The sequence below is a fragment of the Pteronotus mesoamericanus genome, unplaced genomic scaffold, assembly GCF_021234165.1.
Source record: "Pteronotus mesoamericanus isolate MK-2021 breed Mesoamerican mustached bat unplaced genomic scaffold, CSHL_Meso_final contig_657, whole genome shotgun sequence".
NCBI classification, from domain to species: Eukaryota; Metazoa; Chordata; class Mammalia; order Chiroptera; family Mormoopidae; genus Pteronotus; species Pteronotus mesoamericanus.
This window is the reverse complement of record NW_026555229.1, coordinates 6,485,076-6,511,178: the sequence shown is the minus strand read 5'-3', so window position 1 is coordinate 6,511,178 and position 26,103 is coordinate 6,485,076. Positions and strand designations below refer to the sequence as shown.

Here is a 26,103-nt window from a genome sequence, read left to right as displayed (position 1 = left end):
TGAAAAATCTAGTAGGTGGGAGGTCCAAGGTCTGTCCTCAGCTGACCTGTACTGAAGTTGGCTCAGAAACACAAGAGGGTAGTAATGCTCCAGCAGAGCACCTAATAAAAAATACTGGTTTTAGTTGACTGCAAGCTCAGTTAGTCAATAGCAGGTGCCAAGAACTTTATTGTGTGAATGCAAAGCAGTAAGTCCTACAAAGAGAAAGTTACAGTCTTTCCTCAATCTGATGGTGCCATGCACTTTTGGTTGTTTTGGGTGACATATGCTAAAAGAGCCACAATCAGACTGACTAGGTGCATGAGGAGTATGAGGGTAAAAACCTATAAAACCCAGTCAAAGGAGGAACAGTGGAAGGAATGGGAGATACTGGTTTGGAGTAGGTCAAGAGAGAGATTAGATCTGTTTTTTTCTCTGAGGTTCCAAATGATATGACTTGGGTCAGAGGGTGGACGTTTCAGAAACACTTTCAAACTGGTCAGAACTGCTGGGATCAAGGGATGCATTGCTCTGGAAAGAGTGGGCTTTGCGTCTTCTTGCAGAAGCAAATTGGTGGTGGTTGGTGGGGACGTCCATAAACATTTCTTGAGTGCTATGTGCCAGGATTGTGCTGAGGACCTTCCATTATCCTTTTTGTTGATAATTTTTAAAAATTCTCAGTTACAGTTTACATGCAATATTGTCTTAGTTTCAGGTGTAGAGCATAGTGATTAGACATTTATATAACTTATGATCACCCTAATATGTCTACTACCCATCTTACACTGTACATAGTTATTAAAATATAGACTATATTCCCTATTCTGTACTTTTTTTCCCTATCCTGTTTTTATAACTGCCAATTTGTCCTTCTTAATCCCTTCCCCTTTTTCACCTATTTCTCCCCTACCTCTCTCCTATCTGTCAAGCATCAAAGTCTTTGTATCTATGAGTTTGTTTCTGTTTTTTTTGCTAGTTTATTTTTTTTTAGATTCCACGAATAAGTGAAATCATATGGCATTTATCTTTCTCTGTCTGACTTATTTCACTTAGCATAATACCCTCTAGGCCCAACCCTATCGTCACAAATTTCATTTTTTTTAATGGTTGAGTAATATTCCTTGTATGTATATGTACCACATCTTTATCCTTTTGTCTCTTCATAGACACTTAGGTTGCTTCCATATCTCACAATGAACATAGTGGTGCATATGTCTTTTCAAGTTAGCGTTCTGTGTTTTTTTGGATCAGTACCCAGAAGTGGAATTTCTGGGTCATGTGGTAATTCTATTTTTAATTTTTTTAGGAATTTCCATACCGTTTTCCATAGTGGATGCATCAATTTACAATCTCATCAACAGTGCATGAGGGTTCCCTTTTCTCCACATCCTCACCAGCACTTCTTGCTTGTTTTATTTTTATTTATTTTCCCATCACCATTTATCCTCCCCATACTCTCTTCCACCTCCACCCACCCGCTTCCCCGCCAAATTTGCCACACTGTTGTTTGTTGACTTATTGATGATAGCCATCCTGACATTCTGGCAGGTGTGAGGTGATTCCTCATTATGGTTTTAATTTGCATTTCCCTGATGATTAGTGGTGTTGTACCTGTATGGTCAATTAATCTGAGAAAGAAGGCAAGAATGTACCATGGGGTAAAGACAGTCTCTTCAATACAGGGTGTTGGGAAAACAGGACAAATGGAAAAGAATGAAACCAGACAACTTTTTTATACCGTAAACAAGAATAAACTCAAAACGGATTGGCTTAAATGTTAACACCTGAAACCATAAAATTCCTGGAAGAAAACAGAAGCAGTAAACTCTCTGATATTGCTGTTAGTAACTTATTTATTTATTTTTTTTGGATATGTCTCTTTGGGCAAGAGAAACAAAAGAAAAACTAAACAAATGGGACTACAATTGAACTAAAGAGTTTTTGCACAGCAAAGGAAATCATCGGCAAAGTGAAAAGACAACCTACTGAAAGAAGATATCACAACGATACATCCAATAAGGGATTAGTATTCAAAATATATAAAGAACTCATACAACTTCAACACCAAAACAACAACAACAACACACACACCCCACCCCGAAAAAAAACAACCCCAAACAATGCGATTACAAAAATGAGCAGAGGACCTGAACAGACATTTCTCCAAAGAGAACATACAGATGGCCAACAGACACGTGAAAAGATGCTCAACTTCCCTCTGTTATTTCATTCCGCCAACACCCTATGATGCATTGTTATCTATGCCTGTATTGCAGATGAGAGAATGCTGGGTATTGTGAGGTCAGGTAACTCTCCCAGTGTGCCAAACAATTTGTTAAGCGGTGGAACTTCTATTACAATTTTGACACTCCAAAGTGGGTACTTCTGGTCATCAGTGGGATTCAGGCCTGATATGGGGCTTTGGACTCGAGGGACCTTGAAGTCTGCCGGACTAGAAGATTCTGTGACTGGGAAAAATGATGTGCCCTCCCCCCACTAAAGGAAAGGCTCAGAGAGTACGCCGAGAGGCAGCAGAAACGGGCGAGGTAGTCTGGCGCCCTCCCGAGGGACCCCCGGCGAAGGCCAAGGGATATAGACATAAAGGACATGTAAGGGTTGTCAGTGTGCGTCACCCCATAGCTGGGTAACTACGGCTGTGCTCTTGTTTGAGGAACCGCAGACCCGATAGAGGAACCGAGCCACAGGTCCGCATCGCCGCTTCCCTCGGGCCGCGCCTCTAGGGAGCGTCGCTGCAGCCTGGTTCTGCGGCGGAGCCGGGTGTCGGAACAGCGCGCCGGTCCCTGGTTGGCGCGAGCTGGGGGCGGGGCCGAGACGGCGAGTGTGAGGAGGGTGCGCGCTGAGGCGGCTGCGGCAGTTGCGCGCTAGGATTGCTGCCGTGCGGTGGGGACGGTGAGTACGGCGACTTCGGCTGGCGGGAGGGGAAGGAGGGGTCTAGCGAGCGAGCCTGAGAGGAAGGAGGGTGCGAGGCCGTGCGCGCTACTCGAGGCGGGGGCCGCCCCCTACCCCTATTCCCTGCACCCCTCAGGCCCCTCTCTCACGCCCGGCGGGCCCCGCGACTCTGCACCCGCGTCTTCGCACGCCCTGCAGCCCCGGGTCGCCCCTGCCTCTGGGCAGCCCCTTCCTGCTTGCCGCGGCGACGCCCCTAGCCTCACGTCACGCTCGCGCCATTGTTTCTCCGCTCGGCTGGCTCGGACCCGCCTTCGCTCTGGTTCGCGGCCCTCCGCCGCCTCGAAACCAACCTCTCTGCGTTCTTTCCTCCTCCCACCCCCAGCATTTTTCTCACGGTGGTGGCAGCCCCCATCCTGCCTCAGGGAAACGCCCCTTTACTCAGGTCTGCCTATTTTTTCTGAGTGACGCCGGCTCTTCTCTCGTCCGCGCCCGAGGCCAGCTTTTCCGCCCATCTTAACCAACTTCCCACCGTGGCGCGTTCCGGGTCGACCCGGGAAGCTAGCGGCCGCTGTGGTAGGATGCAAGGCTGACGGTGTTTTGTAAGAACCACAAGAAGTTGATAGCCCGCACGCCAGTTTTGTCGTTGCAGCACTTCCTGGAAAGCTCACATCGAATGGCAGGCCGCCATAAAAACATTTCCAAATGGTTCCCAAGTCAGGAGTCAGCTGTTCAGTGGCGGTCTGTTCCTCTCCCTTTCCTGGGACCCCTGAAACCAGAGAGCCGGGAGTGAGCTGCAGATTTGAGGCCTCAGCCATTAGGTGTAAGCACGTTTTGGGGGTTTGACTCCAGTAGGCCTCAAGCTTTTAGAAGCAGTAGGTAGAGCTGGTATCAAGTTTATATTTTTCTCCGTGCTTTCGTCTTTTGGGCCGTTGTGTTTGAGAGTTGTAAAATAACAGTGCTCCGCAATGACTAGTCACCGTGTCGGGGGAGGGGGCGGGGTGTGTGTGTGTGTGTGTGTGTGTGTGTGTGTGTGTGTTTCTTGGTGCGGACAGGTTTTTTTCATGATTATCTGTACACTTTTCATTTTGTCTCTCGAGGCAGCGAATGCAAACGCTGCTGTCTGTAATGTGAAAGAGTATTGAAACAGTGCCAATTACGTGGCGACTTAATGTTGTTCAGGTCTTTTAAATATTTACCACGACACTTCAACCATAATTAGATTTCTCCTGATGAAGACATCCAGGCCTGAAGAGGTTTAGTTAAAGAAGACAGAGCTAGTTAGCAATTAAAATCAACTCCGCATGCTGGGCTGGTGGTAACACACGCAGGCTTTATCTCTGAAATGCATTTCTATTGCAATATAAGCCACTACATTTCAGCAGTAGAGGGTTCTGTGTTACCCTCAGTAATCCAGAATTTAGATTTTAGAATTTAGTAATCAACTAATCTGCAAAGTAAGAGGGCTGAAGGAGATGTTCTGCAAGGTTTCATTCAGTTCTAAAATTTGATTCTATTGTATGAAAATTTACAATCAGCTGCAAGTTCCCAAAAATTTATAATTGTAGAAAGATTTATATAGATAGAATTCACTTACAGTACCTGGCAGCCTACTGTAGTGACATCAGGTGTATATGCCTAAGGAAAGCCAAATTACAGTGGAATGTTAAGAGGAGGGATAATTTATTCATCTGCCTCTGTTATTTCTACTGTTTCATGGGGGAAAGAAAGCACACAGAATATATTTTTTTAATGTGTCTTTTTGTTGCTTAACTCTCTTACCAAAAAGCTTAATTCAGTGAAATACTAAAAAAACCAACTTTATCACATTTGTAATTATGCTCTTTTCCAGTTGAGATCCAGTGTCCTAGCCCCCCACTCCTTATCTCCCCAGCTTCACAGCCACTGAAAAGCTAAATTTATTTTGAAATATGAAATTCCAAACCTACAGAAAATAGCGTAACGACTGTCTAATTATAGACCATCATATTTAGTTCGTGTGTTCCCCCTCATTTTCTAATTGTGCTCTCTTTTCATTATACAGGGTCTGGCACAAATAACACCCCCTTTTTAATTACATACCCTTTTATTAGAAAATCATAAGTATGTAATTCTGTAATGTAATAATATCACTCAGGCACACCATGTGACCTTTTAAAGGTGAAATGTTCAAATTACTGGCCATCTCATGCAAAACATTCGCTTTACCCTACCAACCACACTCAAACAAGCCTTCTGCCAGACTCTGTATTTTTTGAAGGGATAAAATTACAGATATAGTTGTGGCCTGTGTGAATCTTTGCTGTCCTATTCCACTCTCTTGCCCTCTCCCACCGGTAAACACTCATAGAATTCAGTAATTATTATTCCCATAATGTGTATGTATCCACAGAAGTGCATATATTCTTATTTAATATATATGTGATTCTTCAACTTTTTTGTTCAACACTTAAAAAATTTATTAAACTTATTGGGGTGACATTAGTTAATAAGATCATATAGGTTTCAAGTGTACCTTTCTGTGACACGAGATCTGTATATTCTACTGTGTGCCTGCCCACCACCTAAAGTCAAACCATCTTCTGTCGCCATATATTGGGTCCATTCCACCCCCCCCCAACCCCTTCCCTTTGGCAACTACCCTGTCTGTGTCCACAAGTTTCAGTTTTATACCCCACATATGAGTGAAATCATACGGTTCTTAGCTTTTTCTGACTGATTTATTTCATTTAGCGTAATATTCTTAAGGGGCATCCATGTTGTCGCAAATGGCAGTATTTTGTCTTTTATGGGTAGTATTACATTGTGTATAGGTACCACATCTTCCTTATCCAATCCTCTATCAAACATTTGGGTTGTGTCCATGTCGTGGCCACAGTGAATAATTCTGCAATGAACCTAGGGGGTGTATATATTTTTGTGAATGTATATTTTCGAGTTATTTGGGTAGATACCCAGGAGAGACATTGCTGGGTCATATGGTAACTCTTCTTTCTTTTTTGAGGAATCTCAGACTGTTTTCCACAGTGACTGTACCAGTCTACATTCCCACCAGCAGTGAATGAGTGTTCCCTTTTCTCCATAGTCTCTTCAAACTTAATACTTATCTTGTTGATAATAACAACATTGTTTTTTGATATATATCCATGTTGATAGATGTATCTTTATGGATGTTCAGGTATTTCTGATTTTTTTGCTGTTAATGCTGTAATACACATTCTTGGATGTGTCATCTTGTTTACATGTGAGAGAGAATTCTAAACCTAGGGAATTCTTAGGTATAGGGTAAAAGGATCTTCAACTTTATTACATAATGCCAAATTATTTTCCAAAGTACTAAATACAAAATTTCCAGGATAGTAGGTTGTGGGAGTTCCCATTTTTTAAAAAAGATTATTTTTTGAGAGAGGGGAAGGGAAGGAGAGAAACATCGATGTGAGAGAGAAACATTAATTGATTGCCTCTTGAACCTGCCCTTGTCTGACCAGGGACTGAACCCGAAACCCAGGCATGTGCCCTGACCGAGAATTGAACTGGAGACCTTTTGCTTTGTGGGATGACACCCAACCAGCTGAACTATACCAGTCAAGGCATAAGAGTTCCCGTTTTGCTATATCTTTACAAACATTGATATTGTCAGACTTTTAATTTTTAGAGCAAAATTAAATTTCATTTTAATTTGCTTTTCCCTGATTATAAGTGACATTAAACTTCTTTACATTCATATATTGTAAAGTTTCTTTTTCTGCAAATTGTTATTTATATCTTTCATTCTCTTTTCTGCTGTCTTGTTTGCTTTTCTGTCTTTGGTTTGTAGCTCTCTCTTTTTTTAAACATTGCAGTTTTGTGTGCTTTTGTTTTTTAAGATTTTAATTTTAGTCAGGGGAAAGGAGAGAAAGGGAAACATCAGTGTGTGGTTGCCTCTCACGCGCCCCCTACTGGGGACCTGGCCTGCAGCCCAGGCATGTGCCCTGACTGGAAAGTGAACTGGTGACCCTTTGGTTCAGCTCTCAATCCGCAGAGCCACCCCAGCCAGGGCTGTAGCTCTGTTTATACTTTATATTGATCCTCTCTCAGTTGTGGTGTTGCAGATATCTTCTCACTGTATAGTTCCTCTTTACTTTCTGTTGTGCAGAGGTTTTACATTTTAAAAAATATTTTATTTATTTTTTAGAGAGAGGGTAAGGAAGGGAGAAAGAGGGGGAGACAAACCTCTTTATGTGAGAGAAACACCTATCGGTTGACTCTCACACTCCCGCCACTGGGGACCTGGCCTGTAACCCAGGCATGTGCCCTTACTGGGAATCAAACCAGTGACCTTTTGGGTCACAGGCTGGTGCTCAATCCACTGAGCCACACCAGCCAGGGCAGGTGTTAAATTTTTACTTCTGCTTTTTATTTGAAAACTTTTAGTCCTGCAGAAATAAGAATTCATAGTTGAATATCCTAAGAACAATGATGTACTACAGACTGCAGTACAATTACCACATTTAACATGAATAATAATTTAGCATTGTTATCTAATATCCAGTGTATATTGAAAATTTCTCAGTGGTCCCCATAATGACCTTAATTAGCGTCTAGCGTCCCTGGTCCAGGATCTAGTCATCGATCATGAATTGCATTTAGTTGCCATGTCCCTTTAGTTACTTTCAATGCACAAAAAGTCTCCAACTTTTTGTTTACATAATATGACTATATTTGAAGACTACAGGCTAGTTGTTTTGTAGAATGTCCCTCAATTTGGATTTGTCTGGTCATTTCCTCATTCTCCCCCCCCCCAACCCCCGCCCCGGACATTTTCATTTGCTTTTTTAGTGAGAGAGAGAAACACTGGTGCGAGAAAGGCAACAATTGGTTGCCTTCCTACGCACCCAGAGTGGGATCTGCACTGGGACCAGGGGTAACCCGCGCCCTGATGGTCCTGCAAACTAGGCATGTGCCCTGACCTGAAATCGAACCTGCAAACTTTTGCTTGTGGGATGACACTCCAACCAGTGAGCCACACTGGCCAGGACTCCTCAGGGTTTGATTCAGATGAAGTGTTCTGGCAGGAATAAGCTTTACGTTTTAACAGTCATATTTGTCCCCCTTTACAGTTTGTGCTACAAAGCCTTCCCTACCTTGGTGTCATAAGGCTGTTAGTCTCTATTTTCTTCTAAAAGATAAATGGTTTTGTTTTACATATGTAGGTTTATATATGGTGTTATTATTTCTTAGCCTACCTTTAATATGGTGTTCATTTAACATTTGTGTTATACATCCTTTTTCTGTCATTGTTTTTGTCCTAAAATTATTCTCTATAAATTCATAAGGACAGGACAGCTTATGTTAGGTTCTAAATTTGGGCCAGAACAGTAGAAAGTAAACATTTAGACTTATCTATTACAGTCTAAATGTTTTACATTACAGATTTCCATTACTTTACAGTTTTTTTCCCTAAAGCAATTTGCTTGTGAGGATGACTATTACACATATTTTTCTAGTTATCCGGGGAAAACATTTGGCAAACTTTTTAAACTAGTCACATTGAGATCTAGGTAGACACGTGTATCTCAAGTTTATGTCTTAGAGCTGCTAAGTAAGCTGGCTAAAAGTATATAGGTTGAAACAGCTCAAACACTCTGTGTCAAAATTGTAAGAATTTTGTCCTGGCCTGGTGGCTCAGTTGGTTGGCTTATCATCCCCCACACCAAAAGGCTGAGGTTTTGATCCCTCTTTGGGGTATGTATGGGAGGCAATCTGTTGATGTTTTTGTTTCACATCCATGTTTGTCTGTCTCTCTCTCTCTCAGAAGTCATTGAGGATGTTCTCAGGTGAAGATTTGAAAAAATTGTAAGAATTTTAGGGTATATCTATGAGTTTAACTGGTATCATGTTATAAATAAGACCGAGTTGTAACTTGGAGAGTAAACATTCACAAGTCTGAAGTCAGTAAATGCCATACTTTTAGCCTTAACTTATTTACTTCTGTAGTAGATTTTATGAGATAATTTTATGTGGAACTAAGAGTTTTTAGGGGGAAAAATTCTGCCTACAGGTAATAGATTAGATTTAAGATATTTAGATAGACATGAAAAAAAAATGTGTGAAATTGTATAGCCCTTGACATCTAATGAAGTACTCTGAAGTTTTGACTCTGGAAATAGAAAGCTGCTGTAACATTCCTTCAGACATCGAGTTCTGCATTGTGCAGATGCTGCAGGTATTAAACACCATGGGTTTTTGCATTGTAAATAATTTATTAAGGACTGTGTGTCAGCCACCATTCTTAGCACCTCACAGTTACTAATGTACTAAATCTAACCATTTTGGAGTGGAAGAAACTAGAGCTCATTAGTGCTGGAGCCAGGTTTGAACCCACACATTGTGGGTCTAGAATCTGCACACTTCACCACAAGTATAATTCTATTACCTCTGTCAAATTATGTAACTTGCCTATGCTGTTTCCTACTTTGTATAATGAAGGTAGTACCTAATTCGTACTGTTGCTGTGAGAATATGTGTAGTGCTTAGAGTAAGACATTAAAAAGAGTGACCATTCTATAATAAATGTTAGCTTTTATTATGTTAGCATTATTAAGGCACTGAACACATGCATATCTCTGAGTTTTTACCAAATAGATGGACTAAGCCATTTATATACAAAAAGGTGGAAATACAGTGGTGATTATTTCTGCCTTTCTGATTTTTCTCTCTTTATTTTGTAAGAGGAAAGATAACAGCTAAAATTGGAATGGTGAGTAGGAGCTTATTTGAAACTCATAAAAAATGAGTTAAAAAAATAATAAAGCAGAATTTTTTTACCTACTTATTTTAAAAAAAATTCCTCACCCAAGGATATGTTTATTCATTTTGGGATGGGAGAGGGAGGGGGGTAGAGAGAGAGGTGGGGGAGGGAAAGGAGAAGGAAGAGGGGAGACAGGACCAAGGGTCGGGGGGAGACAGACAGACATCAATCAGTTGCCTCCTGTAAACACCTCACAGTCTAGGTATGTGCCCTGATTAGGGGACTCAAACCTGCAACCGTTTTTGGTGTACAGGATGATGCTCCAACCAACTGAGCCACCTGGCCAGGGCTTTACATACTTTTTAAAAGAATATTCAAGAATCATTACTAAAGACACAAAGTATGTATTGGCTGATTATAGAAACTGGCGCTGTTACCTTTATGCTTTTGAAAGACCTTAGTTATTTATAGCTATGTTTTGAAAAAATAGATGGCATACTATATATCCTCAAGCCCAGTCTTCTAAAATGTTTTCTTTACACGCTCTCTTACTCCTTTGTGTCAGTAAGCATTCACTGAAGGTCTGGTATTGCTCAAAACATTCAGTCAGATGCAGCCTTAATATTGCTGATACAGAATAAGTAGCATTCTGTGTGGTATGGCAGAGATAATGGAATTCTAGGAATAACAGCAGAAGAATATTTAGGAGAACATAACAAGTTCAGGTCTTTTTTGTATAATTTTGAAACTTTAGGAACATAGAAATAAACTTACATATTCTATTTACAGTTTCACATTAGAAATTGGAATATGTTGTTGCTTGAATAAGAAAAGCAAATTGTCAAGGCAACAGGTACTGCATCTCAGTTGACAAGATCTCTTCTCAGTTTTATTTTCCATCAGCGAACAAGGGACTTTTGTCCTGAGGCCTCATGTCCTAACATTAGCAACATAGTGCATTAATCAAGCCAAGAATCTTAAGCATTTCTGAACCAAGAGTAAGATTTCATAAAGATTCATTTAGAGCATTAAAAGGAACTTGTACGATATTCTTGCATTTTCAGGTTTACATAGAATTAGCTTCTGAAAGGCAAAGAGCTCAAGTTTAAAGGTTTAAGAGTTCATTTATTTCTGCCTGTGTGTATCAGACTGTTCAAGGAACTGGAGATTTAGAAGCAAACTCAGTAAATCTCACCCTCAGGGAGCTTCCATTTTAGAGAAAGGGATTGACAGGACACAAACTGTCAAATATGTTTATGTCTGGAGGTATTAATGTGCAAAAAAGAAAAAGCAAGGTAAGAAAATAGCAAGTGATATGTGTAGATAGTTAAGTGCAGTTCTATTTGAATTTGTTAGCTGTCTGCATCACTTGGTATGCAAACTGAAGTTGGCCTTTGATGGGAATGTAGTACAATCTGGGACAAATGATGCAAAGAACTCTGAATGAGAATACCGAAATGAAAAATGAACTAAACCTCTTTGTCATGAACTATTTAAAACTACTACTTGCTCATGTGTCAAGGACTAAGGTTATCAAGGGCTGTGTGTAAAATGTGCCTACTTAGTATGATACCAGGTATGCAGATGGAGGATATAGCTTTAATTTTTCTTCTGTAAAGTATTTTAATATGTGTAATATACAATTAAGATTGTATTTACGAGGACTAAAGTAAATTTCAGGTTGGTGAGAAGTTTGAAGAAACCATACAACATTATCCTTTCCATTTAAGTTTTGGAGCAGTGCTCTGTGTTCTTAGAATGAGAATGGTTGATTATAAAACTTATAAACACCAAGCTTTATATATATTTTTTAAAGATTTTATTTATTTTTAGGGGGGGAGGGAGAAAGAGAGGGAGAGGAACTTCAATGTGCGGTTGCCTTTCATGTGCCGCCCCCCGCCCGCCCCGCCCCCCCCAGCCCAGGCACATGCCCTGACTGGAATCGAACCAAGGAACCTTCGGTTAGCAGGCCGGCACTCAGTCCACTGATCCATGCCAGCCAGGGCCCAAGGTTTATATTTGAAACACAAAATAAATTACAATGAAGTTTAGTAAAACACTGAGTGTTCATATTTACTTACTGTTATCATCACTTTATTATCTATATGGACAGACTTACTGAATTGAATTGAAAAATGAATGTTTGGTAGGACCTCCCCATCACCAAAGGGATTGAGAAAATCAGATCAGTAGTCTTCCAGGGTGAAGAAAACATAACTTTTCTATTTTCAGCTTATTCTTTAAAAATTTATGTTTAATAATGTGCATACTATATTGGAGGTACATACTCAAAAGTTTGCTCAACAGGATGTTACTGAAAAATATTTATCTAAAACACAGTGTCATGATTATGCCAAAATATATTCTGTCTAAGTTATAGAGCAGGGGATATTTCACAATACTAATTAAATATGTTTGGGTCACTAAAAAAAGAAAAAGAAAAATGAATATATGATTCAAACTGCCATGTGTGTTCAACACTTTGCCAAATAGACCTTTGCTACAAGTGAATTATTGACATGTCCAGAAACAGACATTTAAAGTGGCTTTGTTGACATGTCCAGAAACAGACATTTAAAGTGGCTTTGCTAACCAGGCTGCAGGTTGGTAACCAGGATTACCCTAGTTTCAGTTACTCTTTGCTTCCTGTTTTCAGCAGTTGCCTGGAGCTGTTGGAGCAGCTGGTTTCCCTTTGAGGGTGAGGGTGATGTTACTGGTGAAGGGAACTGTGTATTTCTTGCCCATGAATTATTTTTAAAGTATGAGACTACGATATTTTAAATGCTTAAAGAATTCATTTTGGTTGTTCCTCTCGTACTTTGCATGCTGAATATTTTATATTGAAATAGAATTATGTAACTGTACCACTGTTTGATAGGAATTACAATTTTAGACCTGTTTATTTAGTATTAGTTGTTGCTGTACCCTATTGAAAAAACTACTCTTCAACTTGACACTGTGAACAGGTGACAAATGAAATAAGTGTTTACCTACTTTTTGGAACATATTTTTTGGGGGGGGGCCAGGTGATAAAGAATCATTATCTTTAATTTTATTGTCACTATGCAATATAGTTAAGCATTAGGTAGACTATCTCTGGATAGAGTTCAAAAGTCTGTCATAGTAATGCTGAGATGTATTAGATAATATCATAGGAAAACTGTAATATGAAGAACTGTTTGAAGATAATGTTTTAACAAAATCTCACCCTTTACCTTCACATAACTGTATAGACTTCATGGCAGATTTTATTATTACTACTATTTTTTCTTCAAACACATTTGTTTTCCTTTTTCTGCCACCACTTTCCCCTGCCCCATCCACCTAAAAATAGAGGGCCTCCCACCCTCTGTTTTTAAAATTGTATTTATTATTTATTTTTAGAAAGAGGGGAAGGAAGGGAGAACGAGAGGAAGAGAAACATTGATGTGCGAGAGAAACATACATTGGTTGCCTCTCACACACCCCCAACAGGGGACTGGGCCCACAACCCAGGCATGTGCCCTGACTGGTAACCAGCAATCTTTCTGTTCGCAGGCAGAGCCACACAACAGCCAGAGCAACTTCGTGACAGATTTTACCTCATGTTAGGATAAGATGGTTATTATGTTTATATTTTCAGTTGAATAAAGTTTTGTGTGACCTTTGCTGAAACTATAGGTTGAATTTTTAAAATAAGATGTATTTTGTTTAATCCATGAGTAACCCAAGAAAGTGCTTTGCTTTTTTTCAAGTAATTTGAAGGAAAAAAAATATATGGAGAAAATCATTTCTTAGTGTAATTATTAGCTCTAATGTGTTAGGAAAGAGAAAAATATCCTAACATTTAAAAAATATTTCTAAAAAATTTTTAAAAGATTTTATTTATTTATTTTTAGAGAGATGGGAAGGGAGGGAGAAAGAAAGGGAGAGAAACATCTCTGTGTAAGAGAAACATTGATCAGTTGCCTCTCACACTCCCCCATCTCGGCACCTGTCCTGCAACCTAGACATGTACCCTGACCGGGAATCAAACTGGTGACTCTTCAGTTCGCAGGCTGTCACTCAGCCCACTGAGCCACACCAGCCACAGCTGACTTTAAAAAAATTGTTTTATTGAGGTATAAATACATGCAACAATCTGCACATGTTTAGAGTGTACAGTAAGTTTTGTCTTACGTATACACCTGTGAAACAATCACAGTAATCAGTATAATGAACATATTACCACCCCCTTTCCCCGCCCCAAAGTGTCCTTGGACCTCTTCCCATTCTCACTCTTCCACCTAGGCAACCACTGACCTGTTTTCTGTTACTATAGATTAGTTTGCATTTTCTAGAATTTTATGTAAATGGAATCATATAGTATGTACTCTTTTTTTGTCTGACTGCTTTCACTCAGCATAATTTTGATATTTATTTAGGTTGTATACCAGTAGTTCATTCCTTTTTATTGCATAGTAGTATTCTATTGTATGAATTACCACAACTTATCCATTAACTTGTTCATAGACATTTGGGTTGTTGGCAGTTTCTGGCTATTACAAAACTGCTAATGATATTTTGTGTACAAATCTTTGTATAAATATATGCTTTCATTATCTTGGATAATTACTTAGGAATAGAAAGGTTGAGATGTAGATATATGAGATCTGTCCAACCATTTTTTTAAAAGATTTTTATTTATTTTTAGGCAGAGGGGAAGGGAGGGAGAAAGAGAGGGAGAGAAGCATCGATTGGCTGCCTCTCACACGCCCCCATCTCAGGAAGGCCCACAACCCAGACATGTGCCCCGAGCAGGAATCCAATTGGTGACCTTTCCATTCGCAGGTGGGCACGCAACCCACTGATCCACACCAGCTAGGGCCAGCCTTTTTAATTTTAAACATTCTAATAGGCATGTAAGTGGAATCTCATTGTTGTAATTTGCATTGCCTTAGTTATAAATTATTTTGAGCGGCATTCCATATCCTTATTTGCTATCTAAATATCTTTTTTGATGAAGCATTTGTTGAACTCTTTTGTCTATGTTTTAATAATTGGATGTTTGTCTTACTGTATTGCATTTTGAGAGCACTTTATATATTCTGGATATAAGTTCTTTTATCAGATGTGTGATTTGTAAATATTTTCCTTCAGCTTCTCTCCTCTTTCTTATGGGAGAGACAGAAAACATTTTAATGGAAAGACAACATGAAAATACAATTTTGTTTTGTTTCCTTCCTAAGGGAATAAAATATTTTAAATATTTTATATCAGTCATATTTATATAGATCATAATAGACAAAACAGATTAACATGACTTGTAATGCCAATCTCGTGGTAAGTTTATTTATTGCTTTATTTTATGTATCATTTCCTCACTTTTACTCAGGCCTCTGAACAAATACTACCTCCTCATAGAGGCTTTCCAAGGTTTTCCTATTTACAATATGACCATTATTCTTTATTTCCTCATCTTATTATTTGACTTATACCATAAACCACTTATTACTAAATGACACAATATTATACATTCAATATTTGGTTACCCTCTGGCTCCTCCATTAAAGTGTAAGCTCCATGAGACTGAGAACTTGTCTCCTTTGGTGTAGCTTGTCTTTTGCTTCTCTTAATAGTGTCTTTTGAAGAGCAGAAGTTTTAGATTTTGATGAAGTCTAATTTATCAACTTTTTAAAAATTAATTATATTTTTGGTGTTGCACTAGGAATTTTGACTAACTCAGAGCTCAAAGATTTTTTTCCTGTATTAGGTCTGTGATCCATTTTGAATTAACTTTTGTATTTGCTGAGATGCGCCTGATTGTACTGGCTAGAATAGATCCTCCAGTACAATACTGAGTAGAAGTAGTAAGAGTGTACATCTCTTTTTTCCTGAACTTAGTGCGGGGAACATTGTAAGTTTGTGGTAGATGTGCTTTATTGTGCTAAGGAAGTTCCCTTTTTTCCTAGTTTGCTGAGAATTCTTATCAGGGAAGCATGTTGTATTTTGTTTCATAATTTTTCTTTGTCTACTGAGATGATCATGCAGTTTTTCTCATTTAGTCTGTTACTGTAGTGCATTACATTGACTGGTTTAGAATTTTAAATCATCCCCGTATTCTTGGGATTGACTCCACTTGGTCATGATATATTTTATTCTTTTAATATATTCTTGGATTTGATTTTTATCTCTTTGTGGTCAGTAATAATGTCCCTGCTTTCATCTGATTCTAGTTATTTGCCTAATTGTTTATTTCCTAGTCAATCTATTTAAGGTTTGTCAATGCTGGTCAGTTCAAATAACAGACTTTTGTTTTCATTGATTCTATTTTTAATTCTCTTTCTGCTTTATTATTTGTCATCTTTATTATTAACTTTCTTCTGCTGGGTTTGGGTTTAGTTTGCTCATTTTTTTTAAATTTAATTTTATTTTTTTGCTATTCTAGTTCCTCAATGTGTAAAGCTTAGGTTATTGATTTGAAATTTTTTTCAATGAAGGCATTTTACAGCTATAAATTTTCCTGTGGGTACTGCCTTCACTGCATCTCGTTAGTTTTGGTATGTTGTATTTCTGTTTTAATTTGTCTTTAACTTTTCTAGTTTTTATTGTGATTTCTTTTTTGACCCATTAAAGAGTGTTAAACTCCACATATGTGTCAGTTTTATAGTTTTCCTTATGTTACTCATTTCTAGCTTCATTCCATTGTGGAGGAGAACTTTGTATAGGTCAGTTTTTTGAACATTTATTGTTTAAAGACTTGCTTTTTGGTTGAACACAGTGTTATCCTGTATAATATTCCGTGTGTACTTGAGAAGAATGTGTATTCTGTTATTGAGTGGAGCAGTCTATTAGTGTCAGGTTTAGTAAGTTTATGGTGTTCAGGCCCTCTATATCCTTATCAGTGTTCACTCTTCAATGTTCTAGACATTATTGGAAGTGAAATATTGAAGTCTCCAACTATTATGGTAGAATTATTTATGTCAGTATCTGCTTTATACATTTTGGGGTTCTGTAGTGGGGTGCATATATGTTTACAATTGCTATGTATTCTTTGCAAATTCACCCTTTTGTCAATATATGATGCATTCTCTTGTCTCATAAAATTTTGGACTTAAGAGTCAGTTTTGTCTGAGAGTAATATAACCACCTTAGCTCTATTTGATGATTATTTGCATCCTTCCAATTTCACTTTCAGTTTGTGTCTTTGCATCTAAAATGAGCCTCTTATGTACAGTATTTATAGCTAGAGTATTTTTTTTAGTTATTTCAGTCAACTGCCTTTTTTTAAAAAAATTGATGGGAGTATTTAAACCACTTACATTCAAAGTAATCACTGATAAGGAAGTCTTTATTTTTGCCATTTTGCTGTTTGTTTACTGTATGACTTTTTTTTTCTTTGGTCTCTCATAAGGCGGTTCCACTTTTAATTTTTTAAAAAAGATCATATATTTTTAGAGAGAGGGGAAGGTAGGGAGAAAGAGAGAAAGAAAAACATTGATGGGTTGCCTCTTGCATGTCCCCAACCAGGAACCTGGCCTGCAACCCAGGCATGTGCCGTTAGTGGGAATCAAACCAGCAACCTTTTGGTTTGCGGGACGATGCCCACCCTGTTGAGCCACACCAGTCAGGGCTTAATTTTTTGAGGTAACTCTGTACTGCTTTCCACAGTGGCTGCACCAATCTGCATTCCCACCAACAGTGCAGAAAGGTTCCCCTTTCTCCCCATCCTCCCCAGCAATTGCTCTTTGTTATTTATTGATGATAGTCATTCTGACAGGTGTGAGGTGATAATCTCATTGTGGTTTTAATTTGCATTTTTCTGATGATTAGTGATGTTTAGCATTTTTTCCTGTCTGCTGGCCATCTGTATGTCCTCTTTGGAGAAACATCTATTTCAGTTCTTTGGCCCATTTTTTAATTGGATTGTTTGATTTTTTTTTTTTTTTGGTGTTGTTTTACAAGTTTTTCAAATAAAACTTGGGTTTTACCTCCTTATCAAATGTATCATTGGCAAATATGTTCTATCATTCAGTAGGTTATCTTTTAATTTTGTTGGCGAATATGTTCATTTAGTAGGTAATCTTTTAATTTTGTTAATGGTTTCCTTTCCTATGCAAAAACTTTTTGGTTTTATGTAGTCCCATTTGTGTATTTTTTGTTTTGTTTCCCTTGCCTGGGGAGATGTATCAGAAAACATACTGCCATAAGCAATGTCTGAGATTTTACTGCCTGTCAAAATAATTTTTTTAAAAAGATTTTTATTTATTTATTTTTAGAGAGAGGGCAAGGGAGGCAGAGAGAGAGGGAGAGAAACATTGATATGCAAGAGAAGCATTGTTGCCTCTGGCACGCTCCCAGCTGGGGACCTGGTCTGCAATCCAGGCATGTGCTCTGAATGGGAATCAACCAGCAACCTTTGATTTTGCAGGATGATACCCAACCCACTGAGGTACACCAGACAAGGCTCAAAGTAATTTCTAATATCTCCTTTGATTTATTATTTGACCAGTGGTATATATAGAAGTGTGTTGTTTAATTTTCAGATACTTTGGGATTTTCCACATTTCTTTCTATTATAATTTAATTTCATTGTGGCCAGTGGACATAATTGATAAGATTTGACTTTTAAAAAAATTTGTTGAGATTTGTTATGGCTCAAAATATGATTTGGCAGGGGGTGGTAAATGTTCTTTGTGCACTTGAATATATATTCTGTAGTTGTTGGGTAGACTATTTTGTAAATGTTAATTGGGTCAAGTTTGATGATAGTTTTCAAGTCTTTTCTACCCTTAATTGATATTCTCTCTACTTATTTTGTTAGTTTTGAGAGATTATTGAAATCTCCAGCTATAATTGTGGACTTGTAACTTTTCCTTGTAGTTCTGTCAGTTTTTGCTTTGTGAATTTTGAAGCCCTGCTATTAGATGTGTGTAAGCATTGTTAGTATGTGTTCTTGATAAGTTGACCTGTTTAACATTAAGAAATGAGCCTCCTTACCCCTGGTAATATTCTGAAGTATACTTTGACTAATATCGATATAACCATTCCAGCTTTTTGATTGGAGTGCATAGGTATTTTAAACTTAATGTGGTTTTTAAAATATGGTTGAGTAAAATTACTTTACCTTGCTATTTTTCCCTGTTTATCCTATTCTTTATTTCCTTTTCCTCTTTTTATCTCTTATTTTGGGGATTCTTTTTTCTTTCCAGTTTATTTTTTTGTTGTTGCCTTATTAGCTGTATAGTTTGGTGTTATTTTTTTTTTTATTGTTTTATGGTATATGATATGCATCTTTACCTTGTTGCAGTCAGCTTTCAAGTGACATATTGTTTCATGTATAGTATAAAAATCTTACAATACTGTATTTCTGTTTTGCAGCTACATACTTTTGGTCTATTGCTGTCATGCCTTTTACTTCTACGTGTTTTATAAACCTCATGGTACATGGTTATTACTTTTGTTCCAAGCAGTTATCTTTTAAAAAGACTAAGTAGGAAAAAATTTCTAATATTTGTTCATTCCTTTATGTATATTGATTTCCATCTGGTATTATTTTATTCTTACCAGAGGGACTTCCCTTAAAACTTCTTTTTGTTTACTATTGAGGATTTCTTTCAGCTTTTGGATGTCTGAAAAAGTCTTTATTTTAATTCCTGAAAGGTATTTTTGCCAGGTAAAGAATTCTAAGTGGACAGTTTTTTTTTCTTTTAGTATTTTAAATATGTTTGTCTACTTTCCTCTGGTTTCACTGCCTCAAATGAGAAATAATGCTTTTTTATTCCCTATGTAATGTGTCTTTCTGGCTTCTATTTAAGTTGGAAATTCAGATTTTATTTAATTTTTCTTGAGTATTTGATTATTTTCTCCTTTAAACAATGTTTTTAATTTTTCAGTTACACTTGATAGTCAATATTATATTAGCTTTAGATGTATAGCATAGTTGGTTAGGCATTACATAATTTTCAGAGTGATCACCTCAGTAAGTCTTCTTGCACCCGCCTGACATCATGGATATTTATTACAATATTATTCACTATAATCCCTAATCTGTACTTTACATCCCCATAACTATTTTGTAACTGTGTGCCAATTTGTACTTCTTAATCCCCTCACATTTTTCACCCAGCCTTTCAACCACCCTCCCATCTGGCAACCATCAGTTTGCTCTCTGCATCTGTGAGTTTGCTTCTGTCTTGCTTGTTTATTGTTTTTTAGATTCCACATATAAGTGAAATAATATAGTATTTGTCATTCTCTATGTGACCTGTTTTACTTAGCACAATACCTTTGGTCCATCCATGTTGTCACAAATGGTAAGATTTCATTCTTTTTTTTTATGGCCAAGTAATATTCCATTACACACACACACACACCCCCACACACGTCCACATATGTACTATTTACTTATCCATTTGTTTTTTTCATTGTAACATTGAATCCATTTACATTTAAAGTAATTGATAGTTGTGTAGTTATTGCCATTTGATTGTTTTCTGATTGTTTTTGTAGTTCTTTTCTATTCCTTATTACTGCCCTCTTCTCTTGTATGTTGATAACTTTCTGTAGTGTTGTAGTTGGATTTATTTCTCTTTATTGTATATCTCTTGTACATATTTGCTTCGTGGGTATTATGTGCTTTATATAAACCGGGCAATGTTTAGAGCAGTCCGTTGTAAGTTGATGGTTGCTTAAGCTCAAGTACATTTTACTTTATTAATTTTTTAAAGATTTTATTCATTTTTAAGAGTGGGGAAGGAAGGGAGAAAGAAAGGGAGAGAAATACCGATGTGTGAGAAATTTATTTATTTTTTAGAGAGGGGAAGGGAGGGAGAAAGAAATATTGATGTGCTATAGAAACATTAATTGGTTTCGTCTTAGACTCCCCAATACGGGAACCAGGCCCCCAACCTAGACATGTGCCCCAACTGGGAATTGAACTGGCAAGCCACTGAGCAATGCTAGTCAGGGCTGGTACACATTTTAAAATCATTGCCATTTTTACACCGCCTTTTACTTTTATGTTTTTTTCATTATTATTATTTTTTATTTTTTTATCCTCATTGGAGGACATGATTTCAGAGAGAGGGGAACAGAAGGAGAGAAACACCAATATGAGAGAGAAACACCGATCACTTGCCTCTCATTTACACCCTGGCTGGGGACTGAACCTGCAACTGAGGCATGTACCCTGACTGGGAATCAAACCTGCAGCCTTCCAGCTTATGGGATGATGCTCCAACCCACTGAGCCATACTGGCCAGGGCAATTTTTGTCATTTTTTTTTTTCCCTTCGTGTGTGTGTGTGTGTGTGTGTGTGTGTATCCCTTAATTTTTGTTGTAAATTATACATGATTTTCCTACTTTGGGCTTTTAGCTTTTTGTACTAGTTTTGGTTCTAAAATAGTTGTACTTCTTTTGTTGATCCACTGCTTTTATTATGTGTTTGCCTATATCTGTGAGATTTTTTTTTTTAACTATATTTTCTTACTCATAGTATTGATTTTTTTTCTTTCTCTTAAAGAAGTTCCTTAACATTTTTGGTAATACTGGTTTGGTGGTAATCAGCTCCTTCAGCTTTTTCTTGTCTGGGAAGCTCTCTGTCTCTAAATGATAGCCTTGCTGTGTAGAGTAATGTTGATTGTAGGTCCTTGCTTGTCATCACTTCTGTGCCAATCCCTTCAGGCCTGTGATGTTTCTGTTGAGAAATCAGCTAACAGTTTTATGGGAGCTCCCTTGTAGGTAAATGCTTTTCTCTTGCTGCTTTTAAGATTCTCGCTTTGTCTTTAACTTTTGGCATTTAAATGATGTGTCTTGATGTAGCCTTTTGGGGTTCATCTTGTTTGGGACTGCACTTTCTAGAGTTGTATGTCCTTTGCTAGGTTAGGGAAGTTTTCAGTCATTGTTTCTTCAAATAGTTATTTAATTCCGTGCTGTCTTCTTCTGGTACCCATTGTTATGGTTGATGTCCCAGAGGTCCCTTAAACTATCCTCATTTTTTGGATTCTTTTTCTCTTTTTGCTATTATGATTGGGTGTTCTTTGCTACCCTGTCTTCCAAATCACTGATGGGATTCTTTGCTGCTGCTGCTTATCTGCTATTGAGTCTATGTAATGTATTCTTCATTTCAGTTATTGTATTCTCCGTTTCTGACTAGTTCTTTTTATTTTTTATCTCCTTTTTTATGTTTTTTATCTTTTTGTTGAGCTGCTTCCTGAGATAATCTGCTCTTCTCCTAACTTCATTGAGCAGCTTTATGACCTGTTTTTGAACTCTGCATCTGGTGGATTGCTTGTCTCTATTATGTTTAGTTGTTTTTCTGGAGATTTGTCCTGTTCTTTCATATGGGACATGTTTCTTTGTCTCCTCATTTTGGCAGCCTCCTTGTGTTTGTTTCTATGTATTAGATAATTTGCTTTATCTCCCAATCTTGGCAGAGTGACCCTAGGTAGTAGTTGTCCTGTGGGGCTCATGGTGCGGTTTCCCTGTTGATCTAACCTGGATGCTCCAGAGGTGTCTCTTGTGTGAGTTGTTTTTACCCTCCTATTGCAATTGAATCTTGGTTGCTGTTGGCACATCAGTGGGTGGGATTGACCCTCAGGCTGACTGGCTGTAAGGACTGGCCCTGACAGCAGCGGAGAAGCTGTTGTGCAGGGTCTGACCTCATGGAGTGGGATTTGATTTAGCAGGACTCTGGTGCCTACCAAAATCCACCCCTTTGGGTGTTTTTGCAGCGGTAATTTAATGGGAACTCTCTGTGGTCTGAAGTTGGCTACCAGGTGTGGTGGTTCTGGGGTCTCTTGGGAGGGGCTGTGGTGTAGGTCAGGATCAGCCACTGCCTGTGTCCAGCCCAGGGGCACCTAGTTGTAGTTGAAAAGTGAGCTATGGTTGGTAGATGGCTGTGCTGGGCTTGGAGGCTACTTGGAGTGGTTATGCTTTGAATTGAGTCTGGCCGCCACTAGTGCAGGAGGACTACTTTGCAAGAAATACAAGGCACACAGACCAACTGCTGCTTGTTTGTGGTTTGTGGACATTGGACGGATTCTACTCTGTAGTGCAGGCCCGGGCTGGTTGCTTGTGTGGATTAGCTTCTCAGTGGTTCAGTCAGGGCATGCGAATTGTTTGGGCTGGGTCTCAGAATCACCAGGGTGGGGAGAGAGCCCTGTTAGCCAGGTTAATGGAGACTCAGATTTGGTGTCCACTTGGGTCTTGAGGCTTTGTTTGGGAGGGCTCAACAAAGGAACAATGATGGCACTTGCTGGCATTTTAGTCTGGGAGAGGGTTGTCCCTTCAGGGCAGAGAGTTGTTCCTGCAGCCCTTGCCTTGAAATCAGACAATTTAGCTCTTCTCCATATGTCTCTAGCACTGTTCCTACTTGGTGCTTAGAGTGAGTGTTTGTAAGTAAATCTGTGCTCTTGCCTTTTAAGATGACATCTGGGTCTGCAGCTGCCCTCCATCTCCCCAGGACTGAGTCCCTGTTGATTTTCACAGACAGCTATTGTGGGGACTCCTCTCCCTGTATGGGGCTGGGACCTGCAAAGTCAAGATATCCCTTCTGATTCACCCCCGCATGTGGATGTGGAACCAGCCCATTTGGCATCTCAAGCCCTCCTACCAGTGTTGAGGTGGCTTCTTCTTTATGTCCTTAGTTATAGGAGTTCTGTTCAGCGAGGCCGGTGGTTCTCATGGGTGATTGTTCTAATCTTGTTGTCATTTTGATGTGGTTGTGGGAGGAGGCAAGCATAGCATTCACCTACTATGCCATCTTGATTAGAAGTCCCTGACTTCTTCCTCCTTTGTAAGAATTTACCTTTCCTATGATTTTTTTAAAACAAAATTTACTTGGGTAACATTGATTAATAATATTATGGAAATTTCAGGTGTACAGTTTTTTAATGACATCTGTATACTCTATTGTGTGTCCAGCTGCTTTTTAATGCTTTCTCTTTATCACTCTTTTTAAGGAATTTGAATTTTGAGTGTGTTGGGAGAAAGCCCCAAAAGTCTAAATTCAGGATCAGTTAAAAAGAGCTGACATGTAGCCTTATTCAAATTCATAAGAGCTTTAAAAGGAGAAATTTACTGTATTTTGCTGTGTATAATGCACCCATATTTTTTGCCCAAACTTTCAGGGAAAAGAATCTTTTGTTTTAATCTTTTAATTCAATTATTTATTTTTTTGTATTTAGGTACTTGTTTTTTGTATTATAACGGAATTTTAGCAATTATTTTTGAACAATACAAGAAATTTTATGTAACAAATAATTACAAACTACAAGAGCAGTAGATACAAGGTATGTGAGGTACTATCCATGTATAATGTGCATACTTATTTTTCCCTCAAAAATTTGGGCAAAACAGTGCACATACACAGCAAAATATGGTACATACAAGGGCAGAGTGGCTGCTTGCACCCAATAGTGGCTGGCTGGGAAGAAATCCACTCCCCTCTCGGGCAAGGGTCTTTTTTTTTTTTTTAATAGGGGGTTAATAGTAAAACCATATAGTGAGTAGTCACGTAGACCACTAGAATGAATAGTGCATTTCTAAGTTAATAAGTAACATTAGGCAGTTATCCACACTCTATACATTCATTAACCTCTTTCCTGGGGGGCATGATGTTCGGTTGGCATTCCTGCTTTCTGGGTAGTCAGCCAAGCCTGAGTCTACAGAGAGTTAAACAGTCCCAGAGGTCAAATGGAATCCAACATCCCATGCGCCTTTACTGCTGGAGCCATATTGTATGTCTCACTTACCCTACAATGTGCCTTGGTGTAATTCTCTTGTTTCTTGTGCTGGAGTTTGCTGAGTTTTCTTGGACCTGTGGATTTATAGTTTTCATTAGATTTGGTTATTTTTTACCCACTATTTCTTTAAATTTTTTTTGTCTTCTTTTCTCTTCCTTTATGGCCTCCAATTACATGTATATTAAGCTGCTTAAAACCATTGTATCGCTTACCGATGATCTGTTAATTTCTTTTAATCTTTTTTCTATTTTAGTTTCAATAGTTTCTATTGCTTTGCTTTCAAGTTCACTGATCTCTAATGTTTAATCTGCCCTTGATTCTATCTAAAGTATTTTTCTTCAGATATTGTGTTTATCATTTCTAGATGTTGGAATTGGGTCTCTTTTTTTTTATTTTTCATGTTTGTACTTAACATTTTCAGTCTTCATATTATTTGAATTAATATTTTATGTTATTCAATTATAATAACTGAGTATTCTATCATTTGTGTCACATATGGGTTTATTTCTCATTGTGGATCACATTTTCTCTTTCTTTGAATGCTGCCAATTTTATAAATTTTACCTTCTTGGATCCTAAATATTTTTGTGTTTATGCGAATCTTCTTGAGCTGTTTTCTGTCATGGTAAGTTACTTGGAAGCAGTTTGATCCTTTTGGGTCTTTTAACCTTTGATAGGCAGGACTAGAACAGTGTTTTAGTCTAGATAATTTTGCCCTACTATAGTTTCAAAACCATTCCAACTACTTAATACTGTATAAATAGTTCTTGGGTGATTGGACAGAAACTATACCAAGCCTGTGTGAGCTTCAGAGATTGTTCCCTTTAAACCTTTGGCTGGTTTTCCTTCAGGCCTCAGTTGGTTTCCTTACCACATGTGTACTAATCAATATGCAAATAAGATTAGAGAGTTTACCCTTTGCAGATCTTCTAATTTTTATTTGTTTTATTTTTTTAAAGGCTCTATTCTTAGAGAGGAGAGAGAGGGAGGAAGGGAGAGGAACATTGATGTGAGAGAAACATTGACTGGTTGCCTCTTATGTGCTCTCAACTGGGGACCAGCCAGTAACCCTGACCAGTAATCGAACCAACGAGCTTTTAGTTCATAGGCTGACGCTCAGTCTACTGAGCCACACCACCTAGAGCAGATCTCCTGTTTTTTAAAAACAAAAAGTAAGAGGTCTACTTCTGTGATACTGTTGGAGATTTTTGAAAATTTGAATGTGCCTAAGGCGTTAACAATAAATAACCAAATTTTATTTTCTGTGCATTATTTTATTTACTATAATTTCTGTAGAACTCAGGTTAGAGTCTTCCTTTAATGGCATGATTATTATGGGATCTCATTATTTGTCATAGAATACAAATTTCACTTCTGAGTCTTATTTAAACTTCTGTAAGAGAATAGTCCTGGTTCACTCTCCCACCCACACCATAAATGAAAAAAAATCATTAAACTGCTGACTTCCGGCCAAGATGGAGGCATAGGTAGATACACTTTGCCTCCTCGTACAACCAGAAGAAGGACAACAGCAAATATAAAAATAAAACCCAATCAGAACTGCCAGAAAATGGAACTGTATGGAAGTCTGACACCCCAAGAGTTAAAGAAGAAACATTCATCCAGACTGGTAGAAGGGGCAGGGACAGGCAGCTGGGGCGAAGAGGACGCAAGGCAAGGTAGTGGCTGAAGGACCAGGCTAGGCAGTGGGCCAGGGTTCCAGCGCGGGGAAAGGAAGGCCTCAAACCCTCTGGCTGTAAAAATCTGTGGGGGACGTGGCAG

General features: G+C 38.3%; 1 protein-coding gene across 3 annotated transcripts in view; it reads left to right on the top strand.

Moving 5' to 3' along the window:
- The first annotated feature begins 2,812 nt into the window (after nucleotides 1-2,812).
- The window catches only part of NT5C2 (5'-nucleotidase, cytosolic II), a 105,967-nt gene continuing 82,676 nt past the window's right edge, over nucleotides 2,813-26,103 (top strand). For 2 of the 3 annotated variants that reach the window (XM_054581448.1, XM_054581445.1), the window contains exon 1: nucleotides 2,813-2,889. The gene's annotated coding sequence lies outside the window, so the exon portion shown is untranslated. Of the gene's footprint in view, nucleotides 2,890-3,532; nucleotides 3,710-26,103 lie in introns of those variants that run through there. The other variant, XM_054581446.1, reaches the window with a different exon arrangement.